The 20,873-nt window shown below is 42.8% G+C and overlaps 1 protein-coding gene across 3 annotated transcripts in view; it reads left to right on the top strand.

The window, feature by feature from the left end:
- The window catches only part of LOC140190981 (E3 ubiquitin-protein ligase DTX1-like), a 303,658-nt gene that overhangs the window by 40,058 nt on the left and 242,727 nt on the right, over positions 1–20,873 (top strand). The gene's annotated exons all lie outside the window — the stretch shown is intronic.

Genomic DNA, 20,873 nt, shown 5'->3' with positions numbered 1-20,873 from the left:
TGATGCTTTGTTGCACGCTTGAGTGCTTAGTGGAGCACACCGATGCTTTTTTTGCTGGTGGGGAGTGGAGGAGAGCTGGGGGGACTTTGGGGTTCTAACATTTAACTGTCATTCATTCTTTGGGGCACTCCTCTGTTTTCGTGGATGTTTGTGAAGAAAGAGAATTTCAGGATGTATATTGTATGCATTTCTCTGACATTAAATGTACCTGTTGAACCTATTGTTTTAGTGAGGACTTCCTTAACCTTCTGATGGCTATCTAATTAGGTTCTTGCTCCTCCTACTCCTGGCTCACAACAAGCCTTCCTCCTTGTCTGCAGTGGATCACCAATTTTGGATTTAATTTGCACATGATCTGATTTAGTCTTCCTCAGACCCATACTTACGGCATGTGTAATCATTGCAAATCCCTCCTGATTGATTCTCTATTTTTGTATGGCAATCTTGGCTTAATTTTTATCAGTATTCAAATGTTATTAGGGCTGCTATTGGGTTAATTTTTAATGATTAATTCAGACTCTCTTTGTACATTGCTGCAACGATTTAATTTTTGTATTTCTCATTGACTAAATATATTACTAATTATCTTAAAGTTACATAATGGCTCAAGTTATAAAGCAGTACTGTACACTTAGTGGCCACTTTATTAGACACCTCCTGTACCTATTAAAGTGGCTGTTGAGTGTATGTTTGTGATCTTCTGCTGCTGTAGCCCATCGACGTGTTCAGAAATTCAGAAATGCTCCTCTGCACATCACTGTTGTAACGCATGATTATTTGAGTTACTGTCGCTTTCTTGTCAGCTGGAACCAGTCCAGCCATTCTCCTCTGAATTCTCTCATTATCAAGGCACTTTTGGCTGCAGAACTGCTGCTCACTGGTTGTTTTCTGGTTAATACACCATTCTGTAAACTCTAGGGACTGCTGTGTGTGAAAATCGCAGGAGATCAGCAGTTTCTGAGATACTCAAACCACCCCATCTGGCGCCAACAATCACTCCATGGCCGAAGTCACTTAAGTCACATTTCCTCCCCGCTCTGATGTTTGATCTATACAACAACCAAACGTTTTGACCATGTCTGCATGCTTTCCTGCCTTGAGTTGCTGCCACATGATTGGCTGATTAGATGTTTGCATTAACGAGCAGGTGTACCTAATAAAATGGCCACTGAGCATATAACCTGGTTTATTTTAAAATGCATTTTTATATTGGCAAAGCTGTAAAAATAATATATATGAAGTAGGGGCTATTAATTATTTTGCTTGGAATGTTAATATGCAGTTAGTAATTTCAGAGAGAAGAAAAGAACCCCACAGAACATTTTCAAACAGAAGTCTCATCCAGTGAAATGCTGGCACCAAATGAAATACTTATGAAACTGTAATGAGAAAAGAGGTACTGGGCAAAGAAATGAAAGTGTGAGTTACCGGCCTGCATTTCACACTCAAACAAAAAATCTTGTTGACAGTATAATCTTCAAAATGGGACTTGCCTTTCTTTCCTCAAAATCCAAACACTTCCCCACTCACATCAATACGACGCTAGATGAAGTCCGGATCCTTTGACTTAGATTTTGGTCATTCCTTCTAATTTTATCATTGCTAGGGTTTCAGTTGTTCAGAAGGTTAATTGGTAAACTTGTTCATTCTTGTTACATGTCTGCCCTGTTGGTGCGGCCTTTCATTGATTCTATTATGGTTTGTCGATTTCTCGCGGGCATACACAGTAAAACGAATCTCAGGGTTGCATATGGTGACATTTATATACTTTGAACATTGAACATGTGCAGTGTTTCATGTACTATCCACATAGAGGGTGGCACGGTAGCCTAGTGGTTAGCACAATGCTTTACAGTACCAGCGACCTGGGTTCAATTCCCACTGCTGCCTGTAAGGACTTTTTACGTTTTCCCCGTGACCGTGTTGGTTTTCTTGGGTGCCCCAGTCCGAAAATGTACCAGTTGGTAGGTTAATTGGTCATTGTAAATTGTCCCGTGATAAGGCTAAGATGAAATTGGGAGATTGCTGGGAGGTGCAGCTCAAAGAAATTACTCCATGTCGTATCACAATAAATAAATAAATAATCATTTCATCGCACGAGTATATTGAGATATTGAGTATATAGGGATGGGGGGGGAAACAATCACAGAATGAAGAATCCGGTGTTGTATTTACATAGAAAGTCCAGACAGACAACAAAGTGCAAGGTCTTGGGGTTGCTTGTGGGATAAAGGTTCCATCTTATCGTACTTGGGGCCTGCTCAGTAGTTTTATAATGGGTATGGAAGATGTCCCTTCTATGTTTTTTGAGGCTGTAGTGCAGGGGTTCCCAACCTGTGATCCACGGACCCCTCGGTTAATGGTCTAAGATAGGTTGTGAACCTTTGTTTTAGTCTCTTCATCATTATGCACACAAAGGCGTTTGAAAAGCCATCTCTGTTGACACCTGCATTTTTGATGAGAGGAAATCAATGGATCATCTTCAGATACACTTTTTTTTTGAATGCTAGTTTTTAAATATACTGCCAGCAAAATTTGACATTAGATTTAACTCATTTCAGTGTGTATATGAATCTAGCAGTTGTCCACTGTAAAAACAAGTAAGTCACTCACTAGTTAAACAGCTGGGTTCGAGCGGTTGCTCTCCTCGATGCTGTCGGAGATATTATCGAAATTCTGAGATTAATCCTCGGACTGTAGTTCAAACTAACTGTATTGACCTCTTTCAGTTCCGTTTTTTTTCATGTTCTCGCTCATTCTTTCTTGTTGCTGATTAGTGGGCTAGGGGTTGGGGGTTTGGGGCTTGGGGCTTGCTGTTCCTGTTGCTGTTTTTCCGTGCGTGGCGATATATTAGTTTATTTTGTACGAGGGAGGAGTTGGGGGATTTATGGCATGCGAGTTTTTGTTTCTTTTTCTTTTTGTGCGGGGGGGATTGAAGTATAAACCTTTGTATTTTCTTTCAACTACTTCTGTGGTTTTTCCTGTATCTTATGGCTATCTGGAAAAGACAAATCTCAGAGCTGAATTCTGCTTTGACAATAATATCAAAACAGAATACTTTGATAATAAAATAAACCTTTGAACCTTTGAGTATGCAGCATGAACTCTCAGCCGGTAAAACTGACTAACAGACATTTTCTAAATTTAAAAAAATTCTGAAATCTGTTCCGTTTGACAGAGAAAAATGTGCCACTTCACCACTGCTCTGTAAATTTATCTCTCCAAATTCTTCAGAGAGCCAAGTAAACTTGTGATTGATTTTTGTGCTCTTGTTTCATTCATTCCTCCCACTCCTGTCCTCGACTGATTGCCTTTGTAATGAGGATGTTGTTCGACCTACATATGTTCCTTCGCACACAAACGTTGAAATGTTCTGCCACTGCTTGCAGCCTTGACAAACGTTCTCAACAGCATTCAACTCGGTGTTGTGTAAATGTAAATTTCTGTGATGCTGTGACAGCAAGTTAATGGCTGACAGAATCAGAATAACGTTTAATATCACCAGCATATGAAATTCGTTAACTTTACGGCAGCAGTGCAATGTAATACATGATAAGTATAGGGAAAAAACAGAATTGCAGTAAATATATATATAAAATAGTTAAGTTAAAAATAAGCAGTGCAAAAAAAAACAAATAAAAAAAGTAGCGAGGTTGTGTTCATGGTTTCAATGTCCTTTCAGAAATCAGTTGGCAGATTGGCAGATGCTATTTCTGAATTGTTGAGTGTGTGCTTTCCGGCTTCTGTACCTCCTTCCTAATGGTAACAGTGTGAGGAAGACATGTCCCAGGTGGTGGGGGTCCTTAATGATGGATGCCGCCTTCCTGAGGCTCTGTTCCTTGAGGATGTCTTGGATACTACAAAAGCTAATACCTGTGATGGAGCTGACTAATTTTACAAGCTTCTGCCACTTACTTTGATCTTGTGCGGTAGCCCTCTCCCTCCATAACAGACGCTGATGCAGCCAGTCAAAATTCTCCCCACAGTACACTTGTAGAAGTTTTTGATTGTTTTAGTTGACAAACCAAATCTCCTCAAACTCCAAATGAAGCATGCAGTTAAATGAATTATGGGTAGGTGTTACTGTATATTGAACTGAAGTTCCGTGGCTGTCAAATGTTGTCACATGAACAAAGTCACTGGAGAGACTTAGCTGGTAAACATGAAGTAATGACTTTATTTGACAAAACGAGACACAGCAGGCATCATGTGGAGACCCTTTCGGAGGAAGAGGGCTTCTCGATCCTATGCTTTGCGCCATTTTATGTGCAAAAGGTCAAAGGACAATTCCATATTTACAATACCTCCAGAATGAACTACACATAACCCTCACACCTCCCACTTTGCACCCACACCACAGACATCTGAATGCATTTTTATTAGCATTGTCCCATTAACTGTGATTCATTGCTTCTAGGATCCCATTGTTCAGAGCTCCATTTAAAATTTATTTTACAGTCTATATTCAGATTTGATGATGTGTGGCCCAAGTTATTTGTTGCATGTGCTACCCCCAAAAACGCCCTAGCGCCAATCCCTCTCTAGTCTCTTGAACAAATATGGATGGTAAGTATTGTATCGATGCTTAAAACATGGGGTCATTCCAGCTCGGCCTTAGCCTGTTAAAAGGAACAATCAGTAGGATGTCACCGGAGCAGGAACAAGTGCTACACCTGCCTCAGTGTTACTCAAAAAACTCTGTATTTTGCAGGACAGAGGAGCCTGCTGGATTTGGCTCTCATTCACTCATCCACCACTGACACACCTTGGCTGGAGTGTGTGTTGTGGCTGTGATTGAAATCCCTGGTGATAAAGAAGACTTTGTCCAGCATCACGAGGAGGCACCATATTGGAGACACTCTTGGACGAAGAGGCCTCCAGACCCAGGATTGAGATTCGTCGCCTTTCCAGCAGCTTCTAAAGTAAGAAGCCCAAAAGAACCCAGTAAAAAAAAGACTTAGCAAAACACCCAGTGTGCAGAGAGCGGGGGGGAAAAAAACACAGATTGTGCCAACAACAAAAGCAAGCGACAGTATTCAGAAGTAAAGTGAGCCCTTAGACATGAAGGCTGGAGCAGCCAGAGCAGGCCCACAGCCTCTGCTTCAGTTCATCACGCAGTGGAGCGAAACGGAGCTCGCAGACCCAAAGCCCAAGGCAGCCAGAGTTTCTGCTTTAGTGCCGCGGAGAGTGGAGTAAACGTCCCAGAGCAGCGAGCAGAACTGGCCTGACCCTAGCCTCCTGTCTTGACACCCTGCCTTTTCAGTCCAACTGGCCTGGCGCTTAAACTGTCCTCCCCAGCACTAAGACCAGGGTCTGTCACTTCGCTACGCTCTGGGCCTGGACCCTGCTGCCACGTTCCGGCCCGGGCCTGACCTTTCCAAATCAGCCCGGTGCCTAGATCGACTTTGCTCTCGATTTAGGTGTTCGGGCTCAGAAACTCCTCTGCTCCGACTTTTCTCCACTTCGCGCGCCCCGACTCCATCTCGACCTCAGAAGTTATGAAAATAGTGAAAGTTATTCATCAGAGTCTCTGCATTAAATAGTGCGGCAAGGGCTTCGATATTTAGGAAGAAGCCTTTTATCCCTAGCGCTACTCTTCAAAAGTCCTTCATTGACTATGAAGTGATTCAGGATATCCAGTGTGCTGAAGGGTGCTCCATACATTCAGGTTCTGGCTGCCATTTAGCTGTTCCATCTCATGCCATGAAACAATCTGAATCACGATTCTGATTGAAATTGGTGCTGCGAGAGTGAAGTGGAAAGCAAAGAGAAGGCTTGTTCCTAACGTGCGAGCTTGAAGGTGCAATTGTTGGGAATCTTCGTACAATAATGGAACAACCCTCGCTGATTTGATTTGACGCAAATGACGCTTTATCAATGTATTTTTCGATATACACTTGACAAATAACGCTAATCTTTATCTTTTGAACAATGCCCTCAACCTCTTCACAATGAATAGAGTTGTTCTACATTGGGTGAAATAGAAATGGATGTCTGTGTAAGATAAGGTCAAGAAAATGTTAAAATATGGTTATTGATGTATTGATTTCCCACTCAACTCAGCATGAGACTTAGAACTTTTTTTTTGTGTGCCTGATAAAGGCTGTGTTTAGCCCTGTTAACTAAGCCAGAACTCATTTGGTAGCAATGCTGGGGACTGTGCTGAGCCAAGTAGAAGAGACACTGTGGTGAGCGCAGGTCCAGGTGGAGCTGCTACAGGTGCAGATCTTGCTGGTTGTGGGAAATATTCAAATGAGAACTTTTCAAAGGTACAAAGCATAACAAATTTCACCTCCAAAATCAGAAGTTCCAGGTTTAAGTCCCATTCTGGAAGGGTGAGGTTAAAACCTGGACTGATTTTCTACCGCTGTCCTGTTGGATGAAGCTTCAGTCTGAGTCTCCATTTAGGTTGTGGAATGAATGCAAAAGACTGAATAGTAAAAACTTTTAAAAAATGCAGTTGGGGAGCTCTTGTATTCCACCTAGTATTTCTTCCTCTACCAATATCACTGAATCAGAGTGCTGTTCATAGCAACCTCCTGTCTACAATTGTTTTGCTATGTTTCATATTTTAGAGGAGTGCGTGGGTTGCAAAAGGGACAATATTGAGTGTGAACTAGTAGTTATATGTAGTATATACAATATTTCAGTAATATTTGAGTTGCAAATATATTGTTTGATTAAGCATTCTTTTTTTGCTTACTATAATTCATTACGGGTTGTACAATATGTAAAAGTATGTGAATGGCGTACGTCATTGCACCACCAGGTCATATGTGAGTGCCTCACTAAAGGAAAGCTAGGTAGACACGTTTTTCCGGTTCCTGTGTCTTTTTGGATTAGTTTTTGGAGTTACAGTATACACCTCCATGTAAGGCGGTACAGAGATGAATATCTTTCCTTTGTAGAAAATCAGAAAAATCTGCAGATGCTGGAAATCTGTAATAAAAGCAGAATTACTCGGCAGGTCAGGCAGCATCTGTAGAGAGAGAAACATTACTTGTTGAAGACCCTTCTTCGGAACTGGAAAAGATACAAAACAGGTTAGTTTTAAGTTGTGGAGAGAGCGGGGAAGGGACAGTTGGACAAAGAGAATAACTCTGAAGGGTTAATTCTGCAGTTTACACAGCTGAATAATGAAGGAATTTGGGGGAAGCATCAAAAGAATATGGAAAAGCTGAAAATACAAGTATGAGCAGTTACTGAAGTCTGAATCCAAAAGGGGAGCGATGAAAATGCACAGCAGATCAGGCAGTGCATGATGGTACCAAGGGAAGACTGAAGTAATATTACAAATAGATGACCTTAAAATAGAACTAGCCAGTATGAATACAAACAAATAAGGTGAGTTACCTGAATTGTTGAATTTGATGTTTAGTCCCAGGGGCTGCATTGTGCCTATATAAAGGTTAAATGATGTTCCTCAAGTTTACATTGGGCCTTGTTGATTCACTTCAAGAGCCATGCACTGTGACAGATCTGAGTGAGAGGGTTGATGCTGTGAACTGATCAAAAATGCCCCTGAGAAGAATCGCTCAATCTGCATTTTGGTTCTCCGGCGTCAAGGAAACTATAGAATGGTGGAGTTCAATGGCAAAGCAGCAGCAGAACACAAGAAATAAAGATGCTCAATGTTAGATTATGAAGACACGTAGTCCCCTTTTATGGTCATTTAGTAATGCATGCATTAAGAAATGATACATTATTTCCTCCGGTGTGATATCACAAAACCAAGACTGAAAAAACTGACAAAACCACATAATTATAATATATAGTTACAAATAGTGTAACAATACCATAACTTGATGAAGAAGTCCATGAGCACAGTAAAGTTCAAAGTTTCTCAAATGTCCCACATCTCACGCAGACGGGAGAGGGAAGAAAAACTCTCTCTGCCATGCCGACCACAATCCGACTGAGTCATCCAAAAACTTCGAGCTCTGATTTTCTCCGACACCGAATACTGAGTGCCATCTCTTTCCAAGCGATTGGACCTCTTTCTCGGTCGCCGAAAGCAAGCAAGGCCGGGGATTTTGAGGCCTACCCTCTGAAAGATTCCTGACCACATAGTAACGACAACATCGAGCAATTCAACAAGGAGTCCTTTGTCAACAAATCCCAAGTCCTCAGTTCAAAGTAGTGAAATTTTTCAAAGCTAAATCAATGCTATATTTGCTGCTGAATGTGTCCATAAAGCTTTTCACTGAGGTTGGGTGGAGCTACAACTGCAGGTCATGTGTGAAGGGTGAAAGGTGAAACGTTTAAGGGGAATATGAGGGGAGACTTCTTCACTCGGAGGGTCGTGAGAATGTGTGGAATGAGCTGCTGGTGCAAGTGGTGCATGGGAGCTCGATTTCAATGTTAGGCTAGAAGGGCCGAAGAGCCTGTTACTGTGTTGTGCTTTTCTGAGTCTTCTATAGCTGGAAGATTAACTTGCCATGCACTATCACTCTTTCATTTGATACATGGGATTTATTTATAACTAGGGAGAATACTGTGCGTACTGTAATTAAAATAACACACTTCATCTGGGCTGTAGCAGTTAGCGTGATGGTACTACAGCTCAGGGTAGGGCAATTCCGGCGTTGTCTGGAAGGAGGTTAGATCTTCTCCCCGTGAACCATGTGAGCTTCCTCCAGGTGCTCCGGTTTAGACATAGAAACATAGAAAATCTACAGCACATTACAGGCCCTTCGGCCCACAACGGTGTGCCGACCATGTAACCTACTCTAGAAGCTGTCTGGAATTACCCTACCGCGTGGCACTCTATTTTTCTAAGCTCCATGTACCTATCCAGGAGTCTCTTAAAAGACTCTATCGTATCTGACTCCACCACCATGGCTGGCAGTGCATTCCACGCACCCACCACTCTCTGTGTAAAAAAAAAACTTGCCCCTGACATCCCCCTTGTACCTACTTCCAAGCACCTGAAAACTGTGCCCCCTCATGCTAGCCATTTCAGCCCTGGGAAGAAGCCTCTGGCTGTCCACACGATCAATGCCTCTCATTATCTTAAACACCTCTATCAGGTCACCTCTCATCCTCCGTCGCTCCAAAGAGAAAAGACCGAGTTCACTCAACCTATTCTCATAAGGCATGCTCGCCAATCCAGACAACATCCTTGTAAATCTCCTCTGCACTCTCTCTATAGCATCCACATCCTTCCTGTAGTGAGGTGACCAGAACTGAACACAGTACTCCAAGAGGGACTAACTAAGGTCTTATGTAGCTGCAACACACACACACGATGCTGGTGAACGCAGCAGACCAGGCAGCATCTACAGGAAGAGGTGCAGTCGAAGTTTTGGGCCGAGACCCTTCGTCAGGACAGCTGTAACATTTCTTCCTACAGTTCAAAGCCATGCCAGTTGGCAGGTTAATTGGCCATTACAAGTTGTCTCATGATTAGGACTAGTGTTAAATTGGTGGATTATTAGGTTAGGCCAGAAGGGCCTGTTCTGTGCAGTATCTCTAAATAATTAAATAAATTCATCTGCTTATTGGGGAGAAAACAACCATCTGGGTAAGCCTCCAACCTGATGGCATGAACATTGACTTCTCTAACTTCTGTTAATGCCCCTGCTCTCCTTCGTACCCCATCCCTTATTCATTTATTTACGTTTGTATTATATATATATAATTTTATTTTTTTAATTTTTTTTTCTCTCTCCTTTTTCTCCCTCTGTCCCTCTCACTATACTCCCTGACATCCTCTGGGCTTCCCCCTCCCCCTTGTCTTTCTCCCTGGGCCTCCTGTCCCATGATCCTCCCATATCCCTTTTGCCAATCAACTGTCCAGCTCTTAGCACCATCCCTCCCCCTCCTGTCTTCTCCTATCATTTCGGATCTCCCCCTCCCCCTCCCACTTTCAAATCTCTTACTATCTCTTCTTTCAGTTAGTCCTGACGAAGGGTCTCAGCCCGAAACGTCGTCTGTACCTCTTCTCTTCCTAGAGGTGCTGCCTGGCCTGCTGTGTTCAGCAGCAACTTTGATGTGTGTTACTGACATTGGAGGATTTTGGTGTTGAAACAGTGTTTTGCTATGGCGGGTCAGTAAACAAGGGGAACATGATTGATTTGGGATTATTTCATGGAACCAGCAGTCTTGAGGCATTGAAGCAAAAGCCTATGGGTTAGAACTTGAAACAAGCTGAAAAGAACTGTGGAGATAAAGGCTTGGAGGGCGCCTTTGTTTGCTCGGGTAAGTGATTACAAGACTATCAGCTGCTTATTGGACTCCCCCCCGCACAAGGGTTATTTTGATTTCGGTGGAACTGGATGTGTGGGCGTATGCACAGCTGACATTCTTGCACTTATTTACAGCTCACAACCGAGGACGCGCTCCTCCTCACTGGAGTTTCCACTTGCTTGTCTTTGTGGGCTTCATTGCTGGTGCAAATCTGCCCCGATGTTGGTGTAGCCATTGCAAGGGGTGGTGAAACTGCAAGCGCATTATGTTCTGCACTGAGGAGGCTTTCTGCAGTCTCTCGCATGTGGCTCCATTCCCGAAGTGAATCAGTCAAAATGTCACGGATGATCAAAATCCGAGTCATGCTGAGATATTCTGGAACTGCTCGGCATGACGAGGAGCGTCTGTTGACAGACAAGTAGAGACGCAAGAGTTGTGTCTGTCGTCTCTCATCAGAGGTCTGACAAAGTGTCAGGTGAAGCAATGAGAAAAACACCTGCTACCCTCATCTGGTCATCTGAACTCCAGTTCCGCACAATTGGCTCTCAGCTGAGGGAACTGGAACTTCTGCCCTTTTATCTCGTCCCATCAACCAAGGACCCAAAGGATTCCCCCAGATGAAACAGTAATTCGTCTGGATATCTTTAAATGTAGTGTAATATATTTTGTGCTCATAATGTATTCTCTTCAACGTTGGAGAAACCAAATGCAAATGAGTTGGCAAGGTGATACAGATAGGAGACTTACTTACAGTTGGGTGGCAGGGTGGAGATACGTCTCTACCAAAGGCAGGTATAAGACACTCCTTCCCTGATCGTATGAGCAGCTGGTGCAGATCATAAGTCCTGGTTATGCGACAACTGACGCCAGGCAGACAATCTCTGAAGGGTATTGACAATGGCTGGGGTCACCCATCTTGTAAAGACACTGCCCAGAGGAAGGCAATGGCAAACCATCTCTGTAGAACAACTTGCTAAGAACAATCATGGTCATGGAAAGACCAATATCGCCCATGTCATATGACACGGCACGTAATGAATGTACAAACTACCTCACAGTACTAGTGACGTGAGTTCAATCCAGACTTAGGGCTCTATTGTGTTGATTTCCTAAGGCTGCTGTGGTTTCCTGTCGCTTCTCAAAGATGTGCCTTGGTAAGCTAACTGGGCGCTGTATTTTGGCCTTGGGCTGATGGTAAAATCTCAGGGGAAGTCGATGAAAATGTGGAAAGAATTTTTTAACAAGGGATTAATGGGAGAATCAGTGTAGTGTGCGTGGTTGATGCTTGGCACAGACTTGATGGGCTAAAGACTGTGTTTCTCTGCTGTATTTTCTGTCCCTCACTCTGACTAAATGCAGACTGGGTGCAAAACCCTCCCTTCAGTCTGCATGGGTGATCCTAACTTTTCAGTTATCTGTTATTTAATTCCCATTCCATTCACACTCTTGACTTTTTTTGTGTGTTAGACCACTGTTCCTGTTCCAGCAAAGTCCAGCTTCAGCTTGGCAGGCAGCATTCATCACCTGTGTTCAGCACTTTCAGATAACCAGCCATTCCAGTTTGGGTCAGAGCTCACCCAATTTAGGTGCAAAGGGGCTGTTGGCCTTCCTCGGTTTAAATCTCCATTTTGGATTTCTGGAATCTACAGTATTTTGTATCTCATTATTCCAGTGTTGTCTTATTTTTGTAAGCTCTGCTCGTCCTCTAGTTCCTTCTCTTCCAAGTTGCCATGGCAAACCTTCAGCTCCTTCTGGTCCACGCGGATCTGTGTTGTTGATCTTCTCTGACCTATCAGAGTCATTTCCTTTGTTCCCTGCTGAGTCTAAACATATCGAGCTTCCAAATTTTTCCCAGTTATTAATGAAAGCCATCGGCTCGAAACATTGACTGCTTCGCTTTCTACAGATGCCGTCTGACTTTCTGGCCGTCTCCAGTAATTTCATTTCTATTTTTGTAGCTCGACTTCCCAACTAGCTAATTGTTTCAAACCAGTGCAGCCAGATAAGGAGAAAGCCCATTGCTTCCTTTGTGAAATAGAAGGGGAGGGACAGTACTGACTGAGCCACCAGGACCTGAGCACTGAGAGTAAGCGCAAGGAAAATATTGAGTGTTTGAACACAGTAAAACAGATGGCGAGAAAGGCCTGGGCAGGTACTGATGACTGCCGAGGCTGGCTGTGAAAGCTCTGTTTACTGGCATGAGATGTATGTACAGGGTTTGTAAAACCACAGCAAGACCACTCAAAGCACTTCAGAGACTTTAGATAAGCAGAAAAATGGAGGGTCGTGTGGGAGGGAAGGGTTAGATTGGTTTTGCGTCGGAACAACATCGTGGGCCAATGAGCCTGTATTGCGCTGTACTGTCCTCTGTTCGAGGACCACTGTCCAGCTCCCAGTAGAGCATATTGATGACACCGTCTTATATATGTACTACTGCATGGAGATAGAATCGGTGTGAAAGAGAAAGGCTCTAAAAAATACACCAGGGAATGAGAGGAAGAAATGTAAAATGTATCCAAAACCATGTAGGTTGTGATCTTTCCTCTTAAGAATCAATAATTCTCTTCTAATTTGTTTGAAAGTTTTCAGCTTGTTCTCAGAATCTTGATGCAGAAATGTACCAGTCCAGCTACTTTGGCAGACTAAAGGCAACAGGATGTTCACGTTGCAATTGGTGCTAACATGTTTTATTAGCAGAATCAGTTCTAATTAACATTAATTAAAACAGTAGCTTGGCTCTGATTCAAGATTCAGAGATGCAAAGTGCATTTATTGTCAAAGTTTGCATGCAGAGTACAACTCTGAGATTCATTTTCACCATAGACAGACATGAAACAAAGAACCATAAAACCCGTTTGGAGAGAAAAAAATATCAAACCCCTTCCCATGCATTTAAAAAAAAACAAATTGCCCAAAACAACAACAACAACAAAAAAACGAGCAAAAACACAGAATGTAAAACACAAAATTGGAAGTTCAGTTCAGCTCAGTGTTTGTTATCTGCAGGCCGGCCTGATTCAGAATTGACCAAGCTAGCTACAAAAGTTGGAGCGACCAGAAGTCGAGAATCGCATCATACGTGAATTAGAGTCCACAGTCCACAAAACCTCTGGCACCATCTTCTAACAGCATGGGGGAGAGGGAGGGAACAACAAGCACCAAGAGACGAAGTTAAATAAAGCGAGCTTTGCCTAGGCATATGGCGATCTGACAGTTGGCTGTTAGTTGGACATTGTCAGTTATTTACTTGGGACAACTTTACATGTTTCTTAAAAGGTGAATCATTCTTTGATTAAACAATTTGTATTGTCTTTACTAACGATACTTCAGAATACCACTCATCCGAGCTCTTTACGTCTTCAGCATTGCAGATGGTTAACTGCATTTGTGTTCAATTAAGTCTGCAGTGGTCGTGTCCTAGTTATTTTGGGCTAGTATATCCACTTTGGTACCGACTGGTGGCGCAGTGACATCAGTGCCGGACTCCAGAGTGAAGTGCAGAGTCGGGCCGCTCCCGGGCACGCTTTCCATCTGTGCCGGGTTAAGTGTTGAGCTCGCAACTCGGCCTCATAAAAAAAAACTGTGCTGTGAGAAGGACATGGGGGACCACTCACAGAAACTTTCCTTCAAGACAACCACTTGGGAAAAAAAGTGGTCGCCAGGGCTCTGGCAGAGTATGGCACACAAAAAAAAATCCACTTTACCATTTACCGTGCACCTTATTGTCCTGGTCACAGCCTATCTGTTGATAAATCCTTCAGAGCCATGCCAATGGCGGTCGACATAACGGTGAATCCCACACAGTGCTCAGTGCATTTGTATCCACGTGTTGATAACTTTTGTCTTAAAGTGCATTCCTAACAAAAAAGTTTCAAGTTCTCCATAGTTTGGCTGAAAGTTTTGAGACTTGGTAACAAAGACCAACAGATTCCAGGTAATGGAATAAGCTGAGGTACCGGTTCTCAGTACAGCTTCTAAAGATAGTTAACTGGAATTTCTATTCTTAATAATAACTCAAACTATCTGCTAGATAACTCAAACTAGTCTGCTATTGCTGACTCTGGCCAGTGTCATGATTGTCTATTATGTCTTCCAGTGATCAAACAGCCTTTGGGAACTGCCTTCAAAACAATATAACAGTAGATCAGCATGAGTGTTATGTTTAGTAACTTCAAAACATTAAACTAATTCAAAGGAAGACATGGGACTTTATCTCACTTGAAGCGTGGACTTATCACATGATAGTGTGATGATGTCTGCAGTCATGTATTTTTATATATAGCCCATAAAGAATTATTTAAGGAACATGAATGCTTAATCAAAATGTTCAGAAAAGGTTCATTTATTATCAAAGCTTGTACCCATATACACCTCTGATATTTGTCTTCTCCAGATAGCCACGAAACAAAGAAAGAACTTGAAAGTCGTTCGGAGAGAAACATCAAACCCACCCCCCTGTACAAAAAAGAATATCAACCACTCCAAAACCCCCTCCCCACGCACAAAACGGAACAGGAACATCCACCCCCAAAAAACAAACCTCCCCCACACAAAAAACTAACAGAACACCACCAGAGCATCAACCCCCAAACATCCTCTCCTCACACAACAAAACAGAAGGGGAACAGGCAATAAAAATAACACGGAATATAAAAGCCATCAGTCTGAAGGAAGTTCACAATCCATACATGCAGAACCATGATAGCATCCAATGACATTCATTGAAAGAGAGGGACACCACATGAGGCAGAGAGGCCTACGGGCACCCCACAGCGAGCCACACAGTGATAGGCCACTCACAGGCTCCTTCTCCGGCGGTGATCAAAAGTCAGGCAGTCAGTGCTGAAACTCTCACTCGCCTTCCGCATTTGCCTTGATGTCTCAGTCTTACTCGATGCTTTAATCGGCGATTAACGGACGCTTTAACTGGCAAAATGGAGATGAGCATCGACTTTGCATCGAGGGGGTCTGAGTACGCAATCACTTCCCAGAATTTTCTCGGGGGCAGCAAAGTGCTGGATCACTCAAACAATATCCAAACTGTAAATTGCAGGCTCTAACAGTCCCAGAAACCCATTTAAGGTGAAAAACAGACCAATATGTTTTCAAGATTACTCAGATATTATTGAAATATTGAATACACTGCAATGAGGGAGATCGTTTGAGGAAAAAAAATTAATTAAAAATATCTTATACATAAAAGATGTATACATTTGATTCAACGTGGTGAATTTTTGACTTTAAAAGTATGACCACAAATGAGAATAAATTTGAAAGAAAGGCAATAACTCTGAAGACAACATTTCAGTACACTGAACAATAAACTACTCACTACTCCTGTAGAGCAAGATCTAATCCAAACATTAAATTTGCATTCATTATTTCTCATTGAATGTGTAATGTGTAATCTGCAGTTAAAAGAAGCAAGTGGTTCAACAAGTTAATTCATTACAATTGTTAGTGTCATAAAGGATCAGAGAGGTGAATTAATAGAGTGAGTTTTAGTAAAATTGAACATTTTAATAAGAAGGAAAATTGCCATGTTCATAAGACAGTAAGCGTAGCTGAGGCTGGGATGGTAGTTCAAGTAATCTTTCATTGTTTTCACTGTGGACGATTGATCTCTGCCCTGCACCTCTTCTCTACTGCCCTGATCCTTCCCAGAGCACACCACACTACTTCTGTCAGCAGTACAAGCTGCCCATTGGCACTTTTGAAGAGAGACTCCGAACTCCCAGCAGTACGGTGACCACCTTTGTCAGTGAGGTGGGGTTCTGGTCACCTTGTGACTGAACACCAGACTGGATGGTCTACAATCAGTACGAGGTGGCGGGGTGGAGATGCATTTTTAACAAAGGAGGTGTAAGGTGCTCCTTCCCTCCACTAGCCTGCAGGTCACCCTTGGGCAAGGTGTAGCACCTGCTTAGCCCTCAGATCAGGGTCACACGAAGCCATGGGAGCAGGCGGAGCATATCACAAGTCCTGGTTATGTGACCACTGACGCCAAGCAGACAATCTCTGAAGAGTACTGATAATGGCCGGGGTCACCTGTCTTGTACAGACACTGCCCAGATGAAGGCAAAGGCAAACCACATGGAGAGACCATGATCGCCCACATCATACGGCACGGCACATAATGAACAAGCTATCAGTACGATGATCCCTTTAGGACTAGTTTGCAGTCTGCACCCACACTGGGGAGTTTAAGGCATCGCTTGTCAAACTTATCTGGAGTAATCTTGTTTAAAAATGCTTCTGACTTTCCTGAAGATGCAATCTTGTTCTTTCTCATTCAAAGTGTTGTCATAAGGTCCTACCAAGTACTGACTAACAGGAACAGGGTGGTTTATAAACAGCTGTTCAGTCAACTTGAAAATGAGGCACACTCTGCCATTTGGTGAAAATGTGGGAACCAACATGAACCTTAATCTTACTGTCACCTGCTTGTTACTAGTTTTAATATAAACCAACCCCTCTCCGTTCCTCAGTGTAGTGATATAGCATTGCATGTTAGAGCAGGAAAATGCAGTTTTTTGTACTGGCAGAGCAGGTTGAGCCACTTTGTCCCTTCACTCCCCTTCTAATTTTTCCTCTCTTGTCTGTTCTGTCCCAGCTCATCTGTCTGCAGGAGGGCAAGAGATAAAATTAGAAAAAAAAGCAATAAGAGCGGTCTTTGGATTTTCCAATCACCACTTCACATAATGCATGCATTGTACGCCGTTTGGTGGGAAAACACGCTCAATCAAAACCCAGGTCTGTGAAACCGGCTTGCACAATTAGCAACCTTGAATTTTTGAGTGGTGAGATGGGAGGGAGAAATTAGTTGTGACAAGGACAGAACGTTTTGATGGATGCTGTGCATAAACACAGACCTAATCAGTGTTAACGTGCAACCAAAGTTCAGTTGAGTGGCTCGGATAACCAAAGGTTGCAAAAGCTGGGTTCTAGGTAAGAAATTGAAACGGAGTTCAGAAAATAAAAAGCACACACATTAGGAGTTAACAAATTGCAACCAGAGGCTACAATGGGAAATATTTTAAAATCAAATGTTGCACTTTGCCAGCAGAGGCATATACAAAGTTCTGGAGTCAAGTGAGAATGAAAAGCTTCCTCATCGCTGTAGGCATTGGAAATGTGTACAGACGCCACACACACCAAAGTGGAAAGACCAAGCAGTTTCAAGCTCATGGTGTCAACATCTCAGAAGATCTATCCTGGCCCAACATATTGATGCAGTTACAAAGTCAGCGGCTATATTTCATGAGGAGTTTGAGGAGATTTGGTATGTCACCAAAGGCCCTGGCAAATTTCTACAGATGTTCTGTGGAGAGCATTCTAACTGTTTTGCATCACTGCGGAGTGTGGAGGGGCCATTGCACCAGACCAGAAAAAATGGCAGAGGGTTGTAAAGTCAGCTGGCATCGAGGGCATCTTCTAGGGTACTGTCACTAAAATGAAGAGATGTTTGCCAGAATGGCTGTTTGTTGGGGAGGCACAGGTTGTGAACCTGAGATTGTAAATCTGTTTGGAAGTCAGTGTTTATGTACCAACAGATATCTTGCAGGACACATTCCTACGTCAGAAACAACTACAAAGTAAACTCTTTGTGGGAGCCATGCATTGGTTCTCTTACTGCATTGTGTTCCGTGCTGCGCGTTTGTTATGGTGACTGTCACATGAGTGTGGGGGGGGGGTAAAAACAAAGGGAATAAGTTCCGTATTCTTGCTTATTTTGTGGCAGTCTGTAGCTTGGGACCAGTGGATGTCATGTGTTTTGCTGATTGCTCAATAACGCGCAGTTATGCTTAGCTTACACCTGGGTATGGTTAAGTTTCATCGTTTCAAGATTGTATGTTTGCTAATTGCTAATAAAGGATTGAACAAAGGATTTGGCTTTTGGAGCAATCACTGGAGATGGGGGAATGTCATGCAAGAATAACAACTCCATAGGGTCACAGGCAGCGGCACTTGTTTTGCTTTTTGTTTTGCCGCTACAATGTATATAGCTGATATTAGAATTGGATAAATACTTTGCCAATACATTCCGTAGTTGTTGAAGGTGCAATTCATCTGTGCAGTTCTTGAGCAGGTCTCCAATATCATTCATGGGAGTTAATAAAGGGAAAGATGTTGATTCATTCACATACTGGATGTGTTGCATTCCAGTTCAGCCTCTTTTTCCTTTGCTCATGATCTCCAATCAGATGTTTTCAGTGAGAGGCACTCAGACATCAGTTTGCTCAACAAGCCATGTACCTCTTTTGCTTCCTGCACCAAACTGTAAAGTGATACTTTCAACCACCAAAAGATCTCAGCTGCATCCAGGAAGCAAAGGGGAAACCACAGATGTGCGGGGGACCGGTCTGTGCAGAAGTGAGCTAATTTCGTGGAAATGAAAGGCCAGTTTATTGGGGAGATTTTCCTGAAACCAGAGTGGGCTGCTTCTTTTCGTGTTTCAGTCAGAGATTTCACTGGTGTTTCTTGGGTTTCGTTTTCATGTTTGCAATGTGTTTTTGCAATTACAGATATTACTCAATTAGTCCCTTTAAAAAGAACCTCCCATACACAAGCATATTCCCCTTCATCTGCTTGTTGCTGATGTAGTAAACTTTTGGCCAGGTGTACGCTGTTTCTTCCCTGTCGTGTAGGCATACAGCTGTTTGAGTTCTGAACTGAAGAATTCTCACACTAAACTTACCCACCTTTCCGTCTCTCTACTTCCCTATCCTCCCTTAAGATTCTGGTTATACCCTCACTTTTCATCAAGCTCACTTGTTCCAACATCACCAGTGTATCTCAGTGTCAATCCTTGCCCAATTTCACCATATTAAAGTTGTTCTATGAATGTCCATTTGTCTGTTTCATTAAACTTCATCTTCTTCGATTCTGCTGCTTCAGTGGTGCCTGTTTTTCAGATGCAGCAATTTAAATTTAATGTATTCTGTTCCAAAGGTTCAAAGATTAATTTATCATCGAAGCATGTATGCAGTATACAGCTCTGAGATTTGTCTTCTTCAGATAGCCACGAATCTAAGAAATCCACAGGAAGAAAAACATCAAACCCACACCCCACACAAAAAAAGGAACATAACATGATCATCAGCTCCCAACTACCACTCCCCCACACAAAAAATGAACGAGGTGCAACAAGAAGCAGAGACCTACCCTCAGGCAACAGTGAGGGATAAAATCCACAGACTCTTTCTCTGGTATCAGAGATTTACCGTGCTTACCTTCTGCATTCACCTCGGTGTTCCAAACCCCTGCCCACCTGCACAAAAAAAAACTTAACAAAATACAACAAGAACATCATCCTGAACCCCCTCCCCTCACACAAAAAAACTAACGAAGCGCACCATATGAAAAGAACGGGTGAAAGGCCGGAATAATATAAAAACCATAAAACTGAAAGAGTCCACAGTCCAGTCCATCAGCGCAGAACCTTGGTAACATCCTCTGACACCTTCAGGAGAGGGAGAGGGAGAAGGAGAGAGATAGAGATAGAGAAATAGATGGAGAGATAGAGAGAGAGAGGGCGAGAGAACGCTAAAGCAGTTCAATGGTAAATGGTACGATGCACACACAGGTTGTAATATGCTCGGTGGCTATGAGGCGAGGGTGAGTTGGCTCTGCTCCAGCTGTCCTCTCTCCCCGGAATTGTGTGTGTCTCCATTGGGAAGAAAGTCCATGCAGAGCAGAGATGAGGAGGAATTTCTTGAGCCAGAGGATGGTGAATATGTGGAATTGCCACAGATAGCTGAGGAGACCAAGTCACTGGGTATATTTAAAGCAGGGGTTGATAGGTTCTTGATTAGTAAGGGTGTCAAAATTTATGGTGAGAAGGCAGGAGAGGGAAAATAAATTAGTCATGGTTGAATGGCAGAGCAGACCAAATTACCCAGTTCTGCTCTAATGTCTTATGGTCATGTACTTTCATCTTAAATGTTCAGCGGTCTTGCCCGTTTGTCCTGTTCAATGTGACATGTTTTTAAAAAAAATGTCACTGGCATTCTGTTGGTGTAGTGAATGGTTGCTGAAATGGGAGAGCTCTTGAGGTATTGAACAAAGGCTGCGCTCTGCCAAGGGAATCAAAGAGAAAGGAGTTAGTGCAAGAAAGTGGTACTGAGGTAAAAGATCAGCCAGGATCTTAGTGACTGACTGAGCATGCACAATAGGTTGAATGGCCTACCCTGCCTCTATTTCTTGTGCTTCTGTGGATATACTAACCTCTCATTCATAAAGGGTGAAATCTCACCCTTGCCTGTAGCCGGGCAGCTGTGACAGACCCTGGCACAAATAAATTCCACAGGGGTGCTGCACCATTGCACAAAAGGTTCGATGACACTCTTTTGAAGAGAGCTCACAGTGTCCTGGCCAGTGTTTACCCCTCGATCGTCAAAATAAGTGACTCTCATCACATCAGTGAGAGCTTGCTTTTTTTGTAGTGTGTGGTGTCAGACACAGGTTTATTATTGCTGACAGACAGTGCACTGTGAAATTTGCTGTTTTGCAGCAGCAGTACAGTGCAATACATAAAATCTACCATAGATTATTATAAGAAATGTATCAAAAATATTAATAAGTAGTGCAAAAAATTTTCCCACATCCTTTCAAAACAACTAAAAGGTAGTTAGTACTGCTGTCTACAATGTTTTTTTTCTACAAACAGTGTGTGGTTATGCTTC

Source organism: Mobula birostris, chromosome 31, assembly GCF_030028105.1.
Source record: "Mobula birostris isolate sMobBir1 chromosome 31, sMobBir1.hap1, whole genome shotgun sequence".
Lineage (NCBI taxonomy): Eukaryota > Metazoa > Chordata > Chondrichthyes > Myliobatiformes > Myliobatidae > Mobula > Mobula birostris.
This window is presented reverse-complemented; position numbering and strand designations above follow the sequence as displayed.